General features: G+C 46.6%; 1 non-coding gene across 1 annotated transcript; it reads right to left on the bottom strand.

Moving 5' to 3' along the window:
* Nucleotides 1–7,231: 7,231 nt before the first annotated feature.
* On the bottom strand, nt 7,232–7,425 carry LOC136574113 (U2 spliceosomal RNA). The gene has a single exon (XR_010786240.1). It is a non-coding gene; the product is annotated as a U2 spliceosomal RNA (small nuclear RNA).
* Between the last annotated feature and the right edge of the window lie 6,531 nt (nt 7,426–13,956).

The following is a 13,956-nucleotide window of genomic DNA, read 5'->3' as shown; positions in this document are numbered from 1 at the left end:
GTAAAATAATCATCTTTGTAATTAAAACCTTCCCCTCCAGCGTCAGCTGCCGCATGCTCCACATACACAGTTTTTTGTTTATTTTTTGTGCCACCAAGTCCCAACTGGTAAAACCATTGTTTGACTCATTAAAGGAGACACCTAAAATCTGCACTGATTCAGAAACAGGAACAGGAATGTCCGCTAAAAGCATATCTCCTATATTTAAAATGTTGCTTTTATTAAAATTTACCTTAAAACCGGAGGAGCAACAAAAATACTGAATTTGCCTCAAGGTTTTCTGAATTGAGAGGGTGTCCCTGCACAGTACAGCGACATCATCCATGTACCCCACTACTTTGGCCTCGATACCCCCCCCACCCGGTAGGGGGACTCCACGAACTTGCTTGTCTTTCCTTATGGCGCATAAAAGAGGCTCCAGTGCACAGATAAAAAGTAGTGGGGACAAGGGACACCCCTGCTTCACCCCGGATTTTAAAAGGACATCCTGCGTCTTAAAACCGTTTACTAAAATCTTGCTGGTGCAGTTATCATAAAAGGCTCTTAGAGACAGTAAAAAGCCTTCCGGTATACCCATCTTCTCTAAAACCTTAAAAAGATAAAAATGCGACACTCTGTCGAAGGCCTTCTCGAAATCTATGGATAAAATGGCCATTTTGCCATGCCTCGACTTCGTGTCGCTGATGCAGTCTTTTAAAAGGTTAAGATTTTCGTGTATAGCCCTCCCAGGGACGCCACAGACTTGATTGGTGTGTATAATTTTATGTATGATTTCTTTAAGTCTGTTGGCGCAGATTTTAGCCATGATCTTATAATCGGCGTTTAGAAGGGTGATGGGTCTCCAGTTTTTTATATCAGTCTTATCCCCTTTCTTGTATAACAGAGACACCTCACCCTTCCGCCATGACCCTGGGAGGCTCTTGGAATTAAAAATCTCGCTAAAAAGAGAATAAAAATCCTCTTTTAAGATTCCGTAAAACGTGACATAAAACTCGATGGGTATACCGTCCGGACCAGGCACCTTGCCTGGTTTAAAACTACGGATGGTATCTAAAATCTCCTGCTCCGAAATATCACGTAATAAAAGGCTCTGGGAGACAGGGTCTAAAACATCCGTGATCTCCTTTAATGAGTCTTCCATAAAACTTATATCCACACTTTTAGTGTTAAAAAGATCCGCATAAAAACCATGTACTTTTCCTAAAAGACCCTGTACGTCGGTAATTCCATCGAGTTCATTTAAAATACATTTTCTCTCGGTAACTTTCTTAAAAAAATACCTGGAGCAGGTCTCATTCTCTTCGAGGTGCTTGACTCTAGAACGGAATATTATTTCTTTACCTCTCTGCTCCAGGCATTTGGCGATATCTTTCTTGGCGTCCATTACTTCCTTAGTTACCTCTATACCGTGCTCTTTCATCTTGTACAGGGTCTGCAGACGGGTATTTAGATTGGAATAAAAAGCCCGTTTTTCTTTGGCTTTGGAGATCCCAACCTGGATAAAATAGTCCTTGATCTTGATTTTCATCTTTTCCCACCACTGGCTGGTGGGAATGTTGGGATCTCTTACCCGTCTGCATTCTTTAAAAAAAGTAATAAAATCAGATAAAATCTGCGGATCTTGTAGAAGGGACACGTTCATCTTCCAGGCATTACTGGTTCTCCTTCTTTCTCCAAGGTTTGCTTTAAAAAATAAAACCTTGTGGTCAGAGAGGGTATTATTAAAAACATCAGATCTAAAAGGTTGTACCTGGTGAGAGCAGAAGATAAAATCGATCCTGGAGCTGCAGGTGGTGTTGCTCCAGGTCACGCCGGCCTCTTCTGGTAAAAGCGGGTTACAGGTCTTAAAAACATCCGTAAGCAGGTGGTCTGTGACGAGGTTCTTCAGCATATTGGAGGTTTTATCGTAGTTCCTGCTTACGGAGTTAGAGAACCGGCGTTCCCCCCTTAAAACACAATTAAAATCTCCAGCTAAAATAAGGGGATAAGAGGTGTTAATAAAAAGGGGTAAAATCTCCAACATTTCTGCTCTCACCTTCTTTTCCGGAGAACCGTAAAAATTTAAAAACTGACATTTAATACCGTTGATAAAAGCTCTGACCAATAAAATTCTGCCTGGTAAAATTTCATAAAAATTTTCAATAAAAACGTTCCCTTTAAAAAGAATGGCGACCCCTGCTGATCTGGATTCGTTAGATCCAGACCAGACTGATGGCCCATGTACCCAATCCTTCTCGTACTTTTTGTATTGGGATTTGTGCGGGATGCCGCATTCCTGCAGGAAGAATACGGAAGCAGCAAAAATGGTTAAGTAGTTAAACAGGGCAGCCCGTCTCACTTTGCTCTCGAGGCTTCTTACGTTAAAAGTGAGACATGAAAGGTCCGCCATCATTGAGTGTGTGCGTAGATGTCTTGGAATACGCTCACGATGTTCAACTTAAAAACCACACTCTCCGGCTACGCCAGAGACCCCGCTGGAGCTCTCATACCCCCCCGCATCCGAGTCTACCGTAAACAATGATGATGCTGGAGAGGAACTCCCATCACTCAGCTGCCCCCCCGGGACACCCGAGGCAGGAATGTCAGACAGATCCCATATTGATGACATTGGTAATGTGCTTACCCCAGGGGTCGACATATCGGCCTTCTGCCGTTCACTTTTCCCCTCTGCAGGGGTGGGTACTCGGCTCGCCGCCACCATCTCGGAGGTTGCCCTCAGGTCCCCCACCTGGCAGGGAGGGGGAGGGGCACTGGTGGTTGGCACCTTGGGGGGACCGTCCGGTTTCGCTGCGTCAGCAGGTACTTCCTTGGGTCCCCCCCGTACCACCTCCGAGTACAGGGTGGCCTTCGAGCCTTTCCGCCTTTTCATTGCTGCTGCGTCACCCCCGGGGTCTTCTGCCTCGGGTACCCTCGCAGCCGGCGTCTCCTGCGGGCTAGGACCAGCTTCATCGGACTTCCCCTCTGACCCAGATTTCTGGGATGGGATGTCCATCGGCCGATCCGTAGCCCTCCTCTTGCTACGCCGCTGCTCTTTGGATGTTCCTTCCTCATTTTGGGGGGGTCTGCTGGAAGTGTCCATGTCCTCCTGTTCCTCTCCTTGGGGGGGTGCGGTTTGGTCTGCTGGCTTCCTTGGCTGCCCTCGCTGCTCCGTATTTCGTGCCCTATGGGGACAAGCATAAAAGAGGTGACCAACTCTGCCGCATAGATGACATTTTTTCGCCATAGGACACTGATTGGTTTCGTGATCTGAGCCTTCACAATTCCTGCAGGTGACGCCGCAACTGTCTTTGTCATGGCCATATTTTTTACAGTTGCGGCAAAAATCAGGCATTCCCGCAAAATAGAGGTCGCCACTCACGTTACCCAGTTTAAAACGAGCAGGCGGTAATTTGAGACCCCCTGGGCACCCAGGGTCCTTAATACACGTGACCTGGAACCTCCATTTAGATGTCCAAATACCAAGCTCGTTCATAATCTTTCCCATACACTTGACCGATTTGAAATAGCCATGTAGGAAGGCTTCCACTTCTTTTTGGTCAGCGTAGGGAGAATACATCTTAATCACAACAAGCTTGGTCACATCTAGGACGTGCTCAACCAACTGGACACCCTCAAGCCGTGGATCTTGTTTAGTAGGAATCGCATTGATTAAATCACTGAAAATACCTTTCTGCGTAAAGGTAACATCATAAGTCCTACGCTTGGGGTAGTCCTGTATCGCCAATATTTCCCGTTTCTGGATGTTGAAAACGCCCATGAGCACGTCCTCTACCACATAACGCAGGCCACGTGTACCCGCCGCTTCTTCGGTAAAAATCACACGGATGGTGTTCTGTATCCGGGCATAGGCCGGTATAGAGTCAGGGTCCGCACCCATGACTCACTTCGCAACACGCCTTACAACTCCGCAGTTGTAAACTATCCTCACTTGGCACAAGGCCAAGCGGGCAAGGGGGATCGCAACTCGTTTACTCGAGGACCTAGTCCCTCTCCCCAATAGCAGCAGGCGGGTTTAGCCCACCGGAGTGGGCGATCCCGCCAGGCCGAGGAGAGGGGTGCCTGAGATACCTTCCGGCCAAGACCTCCTGTACAAAGTACACTTGGTCTTAGCCAAAAGGCCGAGAAGCGATAACCCGAAATAGGTTTCACCTGCAGCCCGGCCCGCCCAACTCCACTTCCAAGGCTTGAGGCAACACGCTCAGCCTGCACTCTGAGCGCACCCACAATGCACCCAGGGAGATGGAAGAGTTTTGCATAGCCCCGCCCCACGCCTTCTCAACCGCGCCCTCCCCCCCTCAGTCCTTCCTCTTGCACCGTGCTCACGCATCCTAGGCTTGTAGAGCCTGCTGCTGCTGCTGCTGCAGGACTCGTCACCTCCCTACCCAGGATGGTTAAGCCGGCGATGACACTAGAAGCAAGCACTAGTTTGTCTCTGAAGGTGCGTCGGCCGGTCGGTTGGAGGGATCTCTTCGGCCGGCCGCATTTCGAGTGGGGACGGATGGAAACTTTTTACCTGAAATGAGGGAAATTGGCTTCGGCCCCATAGGGCTTTATTGCCTTTCCCTGGGCCGGCATTAGTAGACCCTAGTAAGGAGAGTAATAGAACGGCATGGTCATCCGAAGAACTTAAAAACATACAGCAGGCCTTTTTTTCCCGCCATACATACATAACTACAGATTTTATATTTTTTTTCATATATATATATATATATATATATATATATATATATGAAAAAATATATGTCACACACACACACACACACATATATATATCACACACACAGACACACACACACACACACACACACAATCCTAAATCTATCTTTAATCTATATCTACAAAATCTATAATTCAGAAATAATCCATATCTATATTCTACGTAATTAATAAAGATAGATTAGATAGGATAGGATAGATAGACACATACATGCATACATACTGTATGCAAATGAGCCAGGTATTTGGAATGCTGATGATGTCACTCCCTTGTGATGTCATACATACATACTGTATGCAAATGAGCCAGGTGTTTGGAATGCTGATGATGTCACTCCCTTGTGATGTCATACATACATACTGTATGCAAATGAGCCAGCTGTTTGGAATGCTGATGATGTCACTCCCTTGTGATGTCATGAGCCAGGTGTATGGCAGGCTGATGTCACTCCATTGTGATGTCATCAATTTAGAAGCATAAATACCGGGCTTGGCAGCGATTTTAGTCAGTCTCTGCTGCAGCTGGGAGACGGGAGATGGTCTTTATCTCTACCAAGAAGCTGCAGAACTACCGGTAACTGCAAAACTACCGGTAACTGCAAAACTACCGGCAACTGCAAAACTACCGGCAACTGCAAAACTACCGGTAACTGCAAAACTACCGGTAACTGCAAAACTACCGGCAACTGCAGAACTACCGGTAACTGCAAAACTACCGGTAACTGCAAAACTACCGGTAACTGCAAAACTACTGGTAACTGCAAAACTACCGGTAACTGCAAAACTACTGGTAACTGCAAAACTACCGGTAACTGCAAAACTATTGGCAACTGCAGAACTACCGGTAACTGCATCATTTTTATTTTATTCAATATAGGTTTTATTGGTTTCATGGAGGGGGGGGGGGGGAAACTTTTGCTTTATCTCAAAGCAATGTAAAAATAACTTTGACAATGAAACTTAATAAATAAATTTCGAGTTGAACTATATCATGTTTGTCTGTGATATTTTATAAGGTCTACAAACAGGGGAAGGGGGGGGAGCGGTAAGGGAGGGTAGGTATCTATGACACGGGAGAAAGAAAATAAAACAAAAAGGGGGGGGGGGCGCTCCGGGATTGTTGTTTCTCTTTACGATTGTGGTTTAAACGTGTTACTCACATGTCCCTGTCTGTAACCACCTAGTAAATAGGGGTGAGCTCCGGGCATCTATCCATATCGCCCAGGTGTGATACAATTTATCATAGCCTGGCGGCTCATCTAGAAGCCTCATTCTCTCCCTACGCTCTATTTTGTGGATCAGTTATTTTTAGCGGAGTGCATTTTTAATGCAGCACACAAGGGGGAAGACAGCGGCCTACCAAAATCTAGTTGGCTGCTGCTGTGGCTTTCTTTTTTTTAAAAAAAAGGTAGGTTCCGTTCTTCCACGGTGAGGAATAGGCAGGGAGGTTCCGTTTTTGCCAGCTGGGGAATGCTTATAGGCAAGGCCTTCTCCCTGCTGGTGCATGTAACGTCAGACCACGTTTCAGACATGCGGCAGCGGCAGCAGCAGCAGCATTCATTCAGTCAGTGGCTCACAAACGAGCTCCGTGCAAGTTTACATTAAACAGACACATTTCTTTCTTTACTGTATTGACTGCGGTCTTTAGCGAGCGGTTGAACTGTTTCTGTGTCCATGCATTGAATAAAGCAATACATCCTTTTAAAGTAGACGTCCGTTCGTTGGAGTTCTTTGCTCCCCGGGTGTTGCTCCATCTGTAAGCGTTGGCCTGGATCCTCATGGACGGAATACTGCCCATCCCACGTGGAGCGTGTATCTCAGCCCGCGTGGAGCGCTGCAGTCCAATGAGGTATTCCGTGCTGCATAGCAAGCCTCGGGCCTGTGTGATTGGGGGTCCACTGCTGTCTGTCCACTCTGAAGCGCGCATCCGGGGCCGGCCGCTTTTCGACTACCAGCGACTGCAGGTCACTCACACAGGCTGGTTGGAATGGCCTAGCATTATCCTGATCCGGAGGTGTAACTTGAAGCTGCGGGGCCCCAGTACAAAGTCTGGGACTGGGCCCCCAAACTATAAAGCTTCATTGATAGCATTGGTTTACAATGTGGGGAAGAGAGACTTTATGGGCCCCCTAGGGCTCCGGGCCCCAGGTGCGACCGCACCCCCAGCACATACACCCATGACCCGAATACGTGGAGCATACAGATGCAGGCTGCCAGGATACGCTGTGCCTGCCCGATGTTTCCAACTTGGCTATTAGCGCAGCGGTAGGTACGAACTATAGAGTGCGGCTGGCATATGAACTGGTGTGTGTTGTTTTGCTTCCAGTTGTACCTGTGCTGTGCACACTCTGGCAGACGCAGCTGCTCAGTGGATACAATGTTGCGAGCTCCACGTCAGCAGACGGGCTGAGTGTCAATCAAAGTGCTCGTTTGTTAGCAGCAGAAGCAGCCACAGCTGCGCTGCACCTCTTGCTCGTCAGTTTTGTTTTTCTGCTTTTGGAAACTGCTGTAGGAAAGGGGGTGCACCGGTCCTGGAGGTACTGCAATACCAGGTCAATGCGCGGAGTGGACAGAGCAAGCTCTTTTTCCAGCTCCCTGTTCTAAAAATCCATTTAATATATGGTCCCCAGATAGGGGACGTATCAGATATTAAACTGATAAGAACAGATTTTTTTTTTTTTTTTTTTTTTTTTTATAAACCAAAGGTCTTTATTTATTCTCCAACATAATAAATCCATCACATTTATACAACAGAAATACATTACAAATCATGACAAATCAACTAATTGTATCCATTTTTTAACCTTCCATATGCCTTCTGCATCGACTCCATCTTTTCTTTTGTCCCATAAATAAATGAAGTATAATTTCCCCAGCACCATTCGCACGCTGTCCCTCTCACTTATATCCTTCCTCTTGAACACATACACATTCCTTACATCCCACAACACCTCCTTCACACACGCCATAAACAACCACAACAGTCTCTCTCTCACACTGCCTCTCACACTCAAACCAAACATAACTAACTCAAAGGATATGAAATTAGCTCCTGTTATTTCCTTACATAACGGCCCAAGTCTCCGCAGCACATTTTGTGCATGGCTGCAATTCCAAAATAAATGAACCACATTCTCACATCCACCGCACCCCTCTCTCGGACATCTCTCACTCCTCACCAAACCTCTCACACGCTGAAACTCTCGCACCGGTAACACGCCATGCAGACTCTGCCATACAATCTCACTCTGCCTATTGCTCATCCCATCCATCCGCACTTTCTTCCACACTCTCTCCACATTCACTCTGCTAACAGAATTAATATCAGACACTACATCCTTACTCTCAATCATTTGTTTCACCATTCGCTTATTTTTAAGTACATTCACTTCACAATCATCCAACTCAAACTTCGCCACGAAACATACTGTCCATTCATACCACTTGGGGATCTGGAAAGCAACTGGTTTCCTCAAGTCATATTCACACCATTTCATGCGCACAAACCATCTCCCTGCTAAATACCGCATCATGCACGCCCCTTTGGTGGTTTTTTGCAACATGCTTAAGAGAAAAACTACGCTGTTGCATCCAAAGTATGCCTCCAGATTTGGGAAGCCCATTCCTCCTCTCTCCCAACTCTTATACACTACCTCCCTCCTCAGACGTTCCATTTTGGACCCCCAGAAAAAAAGAAACAAAGTTCTGCTCAGCCTCCTCTGACCCATGTATCCCGGAGGGAAGACTAATGCTACATATAGGAAAATGGGCAAAATTACGCTCTTTATTATTACAATTTTGCCAATCATAGTGAGATTGCGTAATTTCCAAAAATTTAGCCTATTCTCCACTGTCTGTCTTGCCTCCTCCCAGCTCTCTTCCCCCTTTAAATTGTTATTGAACTTAATACCTAAGATTTTAATTGGCCCGGACACATTTTTTAAACCTATATCTGCACTCACTCCAGTCTCACCAAACACCTTGCACTCGCTTTTGTCCCAGTTAATACGGAACGCAGACGCACCACAAAACACAGACACTAACAGCTTCACTCTCCTCACTGCACTCTCAGACTCACACATCACACACACATCATCCATATACGCACACACCTTTAGCTCTCTGCCGTCACTACCTGGGATGTGGATCCCCCTCACCATCTTATCCTGTCTTATCAGGCATAGTAACGGCTCCATGGCACAGATGAAAACCACGGCCGACAGCGGACACCCCTGACGCACACCAGACATCACATTCACTCTCCTTCCAACCTTCCCATTCACTAACATACTACTATAAATCCTTTCATACAGACTCCTCACTCGCTCTACAAACATACCCGGGAACCCCATGCGCACCAACACTCGAAACAAGAACCCATGCGACAACCTATCATACGCTTTTTCAAAGTCCAAGCTCACCACATACACACTCTTCTTTCGCTCCTTACAATCACCCAGACAATCCCGCACCAGACACAGACTCTCATGCACTCTCCTACCAGGCACCGCACAGTACTGGTCCTCACTCACCACGCTCTCCACTACCGCACGCATCCGGTTTGCAATGATCTTAGCATAAATTTTATAATCCACATTTAGAAGCGTAATCGGGCGCCAATTCTTTAAATTCTTCAGATTGCCCTTCTTGGGTATTAATACAACCAGTCCACCTCGCATACTTTCAGCTACATCCACATTCACCCACATGTACTGGCACACTTCACACACATCTTTCCCTATCACACTCCACAACATACGGTAGAATTCAATGGGTAACCCATCCATACCGGGGGTTTTGTTAGCGGCCATACTCTGGACCGCCTCCCACACCTCTTTAGCAGTAATATCACGTGTGACGGACACTTGCTCCGCCTCCCCCAATTTGTTTTCAAGTGTAGTTAACACGTCACCCTCCAGGACTTCATCCCTCCATTTTTCTTTGTACAACTCCTCATAGAAGGATGCTATCTCTTCATGCACCTCCTCCCCCCTCACTTCTCCTCCTGTCTCCTTCTCTATTATTTCAAAGGTAGGTTTTTTTGAGAACACTTTTTTAAAGAAAAACCGCGAACATGTCTCATCATGCAGCATCTTGTCTAATTTAGCGCGGTACATTATGCTCTTCCCTTTTTCCACTAGAAAATTATTTATCTGTCTTCTGGTTTTCAAGATGTCTTCTTGCACGTCTTTTCCGCTATCGCGCAATTTTATCAACAGGCTTAGTCTGTTGCCCAGCCTGACGTACTCTGCCTTCCTTTCCCTGGCTACTCTGTATCCTACCGACTTGAAAAAGGCTTTAGTTTTCCTCTTTACCCAGTCCCACCAGTCTAAGATATTTACAAAATCCTCCTTTCTTTCTCTCCACTTCCTATACAGACCTTCATATTGCTTTTTTATGTCCTGTCCCTCCAGAAGCTTGATGTTCAGCTTCCAGACTCCCCTCCCCCACACAACACTGTTCCCCACCTCCACCCCACATAACAAGCACTCATGGTCTGAGAATAGCGCCATCTCTTGAACATAACTTGTAGCAGATATACTCTCTGATAAAAAACAATAATCAATCTTGGAGTGGACTCCACCCCTGTCCGCATGGTAAGTGTTTAACTGAGGGGATATGCCACACGCCTGCTGGATATCCCTCAAACGAAAATCAGAACACAATTCAAATAAAACTTTTGCAGATACATCAAATGCTTTCTTAGAGATGTCGCAATTCATGTCCCCTATGAGGACGGTGGGTATTCTTCCCTGCATAAATAACTTAATTTTGTTGAATAGAGCGCTCCTCTCCTGCTTCTCCGCAGGTGCATACACATTAATAACGCGGAATTGCGTACCTCTATATAACAGTACTGCAGAAATGCATCTTCCCGCCTCAATTATTTCGCTACTCTGTAGCGCCAACTCTCTGGAGTTAATAAGTATGCCGACTCCATCGTTTTTGTTATATGTACTCCCAGACCACACAGCAGCACCATAAGGCCATTCTGACGGGCTGACATCAGTGTCTATACCACACTCCTGCAAACAAAGCAAATCAGCATTTTTCTGATGCAAAAAACTAAAAATTGCTGCCCTTCTGGCCTTTGATTTAAAAACGCGCACGTTCTGGGAACATATATTCAAAACCATAATTAATATACTTTTGCAGAAAAATATCTTACTTCATGCGAAAACCTCACAATAAATGTCATACACTTATATGCCTTCCACTTAAAGTGGCTAAACCACTAAATACACAGGATATATAACCACATGGTGGCTCATTTTATCAGTCCTCGCCACTCTCATCTGAGCACTCCAGGTCTTGCGCCAGGGTCTCAAAAGGATTACTGACCTCCATGAGCGTCTCTTTGCTTTTGGAAAACACTCTGCGCTGCCAGAGATGGTGAGCAAAAAAAGATTTTAGCCTCTATTTCATAAGTAAGGTAAAAAATAAACACTTACTCTATAGGAGGGGGGTATGTGATGCAGAATCCCCCTCCTTGTAGTGAAGACTCCAGATAATCAAACCAATCCTATTTACGCCCAATGTAAAAGAAGGTTCTTCAAAGGTTTATTCTCCTCCTCCAAACCCGGATGCCGTGTAAACACAACACCCAAGTTAAGAGCGGACAAATACAAATGCCGTAAGCGTATAAAACACAGATGCAGAACGGACAACGCGTTTCAGTACCTCCACGGTACCTTTCTCAAGTCCAGTACATAGTACATAAAACACAACAATATATATACCTTAATGAACGGAGATGTCTTCACTCCGGTCGGTCCCTGGGTCGCGCCATATTAGTGGGAGGAGTTAATGACATCACATATGGGCGGGGTTATTGACGTAGCAGAGGAAGCTCTCTTTTGCTTTCAGTCATTACTCCGTTACACGGGGATGCCCAAGGCGGAGCCCCTGACGTGGGATTTACGTCAGTCGGGGGCGGGACTCGTCACACAAAGATGTGTGAGGGGGAATTCCTGACGTGAAGCATACGTCATCCGTGGGCCGACCTTCAGACCCTAGGGGCACGTCATACAAGGGGCAAGGTTGTTTCTTTAGATGAAGGTTTAAACCCATGTATGAAAAAACTCAATGGAAGAAGCATTAGCCATCGGGATAAAATTCATTCCTTAAGGGAAAACTGTTAAAGGGCATGGATGGAAAGGAGTCCAGACATCTCCCTTTCAACTTGGCATTAATGCCAAGTTGAAAGGGAGATGTCTGGACTCCTTTCCATCCATGCCCTTTAACAGTTTTCCCTTAAGGAATGAATTTTATCCCGATGGCTAATGCTTCTTCCATTGAGTTTTTTCATACATGGGTTTAAACCTTCATCTAAAGAAACAACCTTGCCCCTTGTATGACGTGCCCCTAGGGTCTGAAGGTCGGCCCACGGATGACGTATGCTTCACGTCAGGAATTCCCCCTCACACATCTTTGTGTGACGAGTCCCGCCCCCGACTGACGTAAATCCCACGTCAGGGGCTCCGCCTTGGGCATCCCCGTGTAACGGAGTAATGACTGAAAGCAAAAGAGAGCTTCCTCTGCTACGTCAATAACCCCGCCCATATGTGATGTCATTAACTCCTCCCACTAATATGGCGCGACCCAGGGACCGACCGGAGTGAAGACATCTCCGTTCATTAAGGTATATATATTGTTGTGTTTTATGTACTATGTACTGGACTTGAGAAAGGTACCGTGGAGGTACTGAAACGCGTTGTCCGTTCTGCATCTGTGTTTTATACGCTTACGGCATTTGTATTTGTCCGCTCTTAACTTGGGTGTTGTGTTTACACGGCATCCGGGTTTGGAGGAGGAGAATAAACCTTTGAAGAACCTTCTTTTACATTGGGCGTAAATAGGATTGGTTTGATTATCTGGAGTCTTCACTACAAGGAGGGGGATTCTGCATCACATACCCCCCTCCTATAGAGTAAGTGTTTATTTTTTACCTTACTTATGAAATAGAGGCTAAAATCTTTTTTTGCTCACCATCTCTGGCAGCGCAGAGTGTTTTTAACAGTTTATTGTTTTCTTGTCTTCCTTGGGGGGCTCTCAACTGAGAAACCCCTCTCCACCCTGCAGCTCTCCCTATGTTTAGGTGATTTGAGAAAGGTGATTTTAAAGGGAACATCAGGACCTTGTGGCGCACTTTCCATTTGTTCTTTTTCCTCTTTGCTTTTGGTGCATCTTCTTTTTTTGGCTGTGTTCTTTCCAGCCACCTCCACAAACTCCTCCTCACTGGAGTCATTCAGTCCACCACCTCCCCCCTCCCTCTTACTCAGGACTGTCTCAGGAGAGGAAAACTCCTCAATGTTCCCTGAAGGGTTAATGGGGCTGTCCACCTCCTCAATAATCTCCTCCAGCTGTCTGATAAATCCAACCACCTGCTCTTCAGGAGTAGCACTCCCAACATGCGGCCTCTCAGGTACTTTCTGGGTATCCACTTTCCTCTTTATGTCCTCCTCTTTTCCTGCTTTACCAGACACAGACGCAGCTGCAGCTCTCACTGCCTTAGCTCTGACTGGAACACCAGGTGCAACTCTCTCAGCAGCTCCCTGCTCAGGCTGGACAGGCACCTCGTTAGCCGCAGCTGATGGCTGAGGTTTTGCAGCTGCCACACCTGCAGCAGCATTCACCTTTCTCTTAATTTCCTCCTCTTTTCCTGCTTTACCAGAGACAGACGCAGCTGCGGCTCTCACTGCCTTAGCTCTGACTGGAACACCAGGTGCAACTCTCTCAGCAGCTCCCTGCTCAGGCTGGACAGGCACCTCGTTAGCCGCAGCTGATGGCTGAGGTTTTGCAGCTGCCACACCTGCAGCAGCATTCACCTTTCTCTTAATTTCCTCCTCTTTTCCTGCTTTACCAGACACAGACGCAGCTGCGGCTCTCACTGCCTTAGCTCTGACTGGAACACCTGGTGCAATTCTCTCAGCAGCACCCTGCTCAGGCTGAACAGGCACCTCGTTAGTTGCAGCTGATGGTCGGGGTTCTGCAGCAGCCACACTTGCAAACGTGTTCAATTTGCTGGCTGCTCCTTCCTCAGGGGGTCGCCGCCAGCCACCAAAACCACCATTCGCCGGGCAATCTTTCACCATATGTTCAGAGGACCCACATAGGTCACACCGCCTTGGCTTAGGGCAGTCACCAGCATGGTGCCCCACGCCCTTGCAGTTTCTGCACACCAGGCCCTTGGTACAGTCAGCTTTAATGTGGCCAAACTGTTCACAATTCCGGCAATAG

This window comes from Eleutherodactylus coqui, chromosome 7 (assembly GCF_035609145.1).
Source record: "Eleutherodactylus coqui strain aEleCoq1 chromosome 7, aEleCoq1.hap1, whole genome shotgun sequence".
Classification (NCBI taxonomy): domain Eukaryota; kingdom Metazoa; phylum Chordata; class Amphibia; order Anura; family Eleutherodactylidae; genus Eleutherodactylus; species Eleutherodactylus coqui.
The sequence above is the reverse complement of the archived record's forward strand: the minus strand, read 5'-3'. Positions and strand labels throughout refer to the sequence as shown.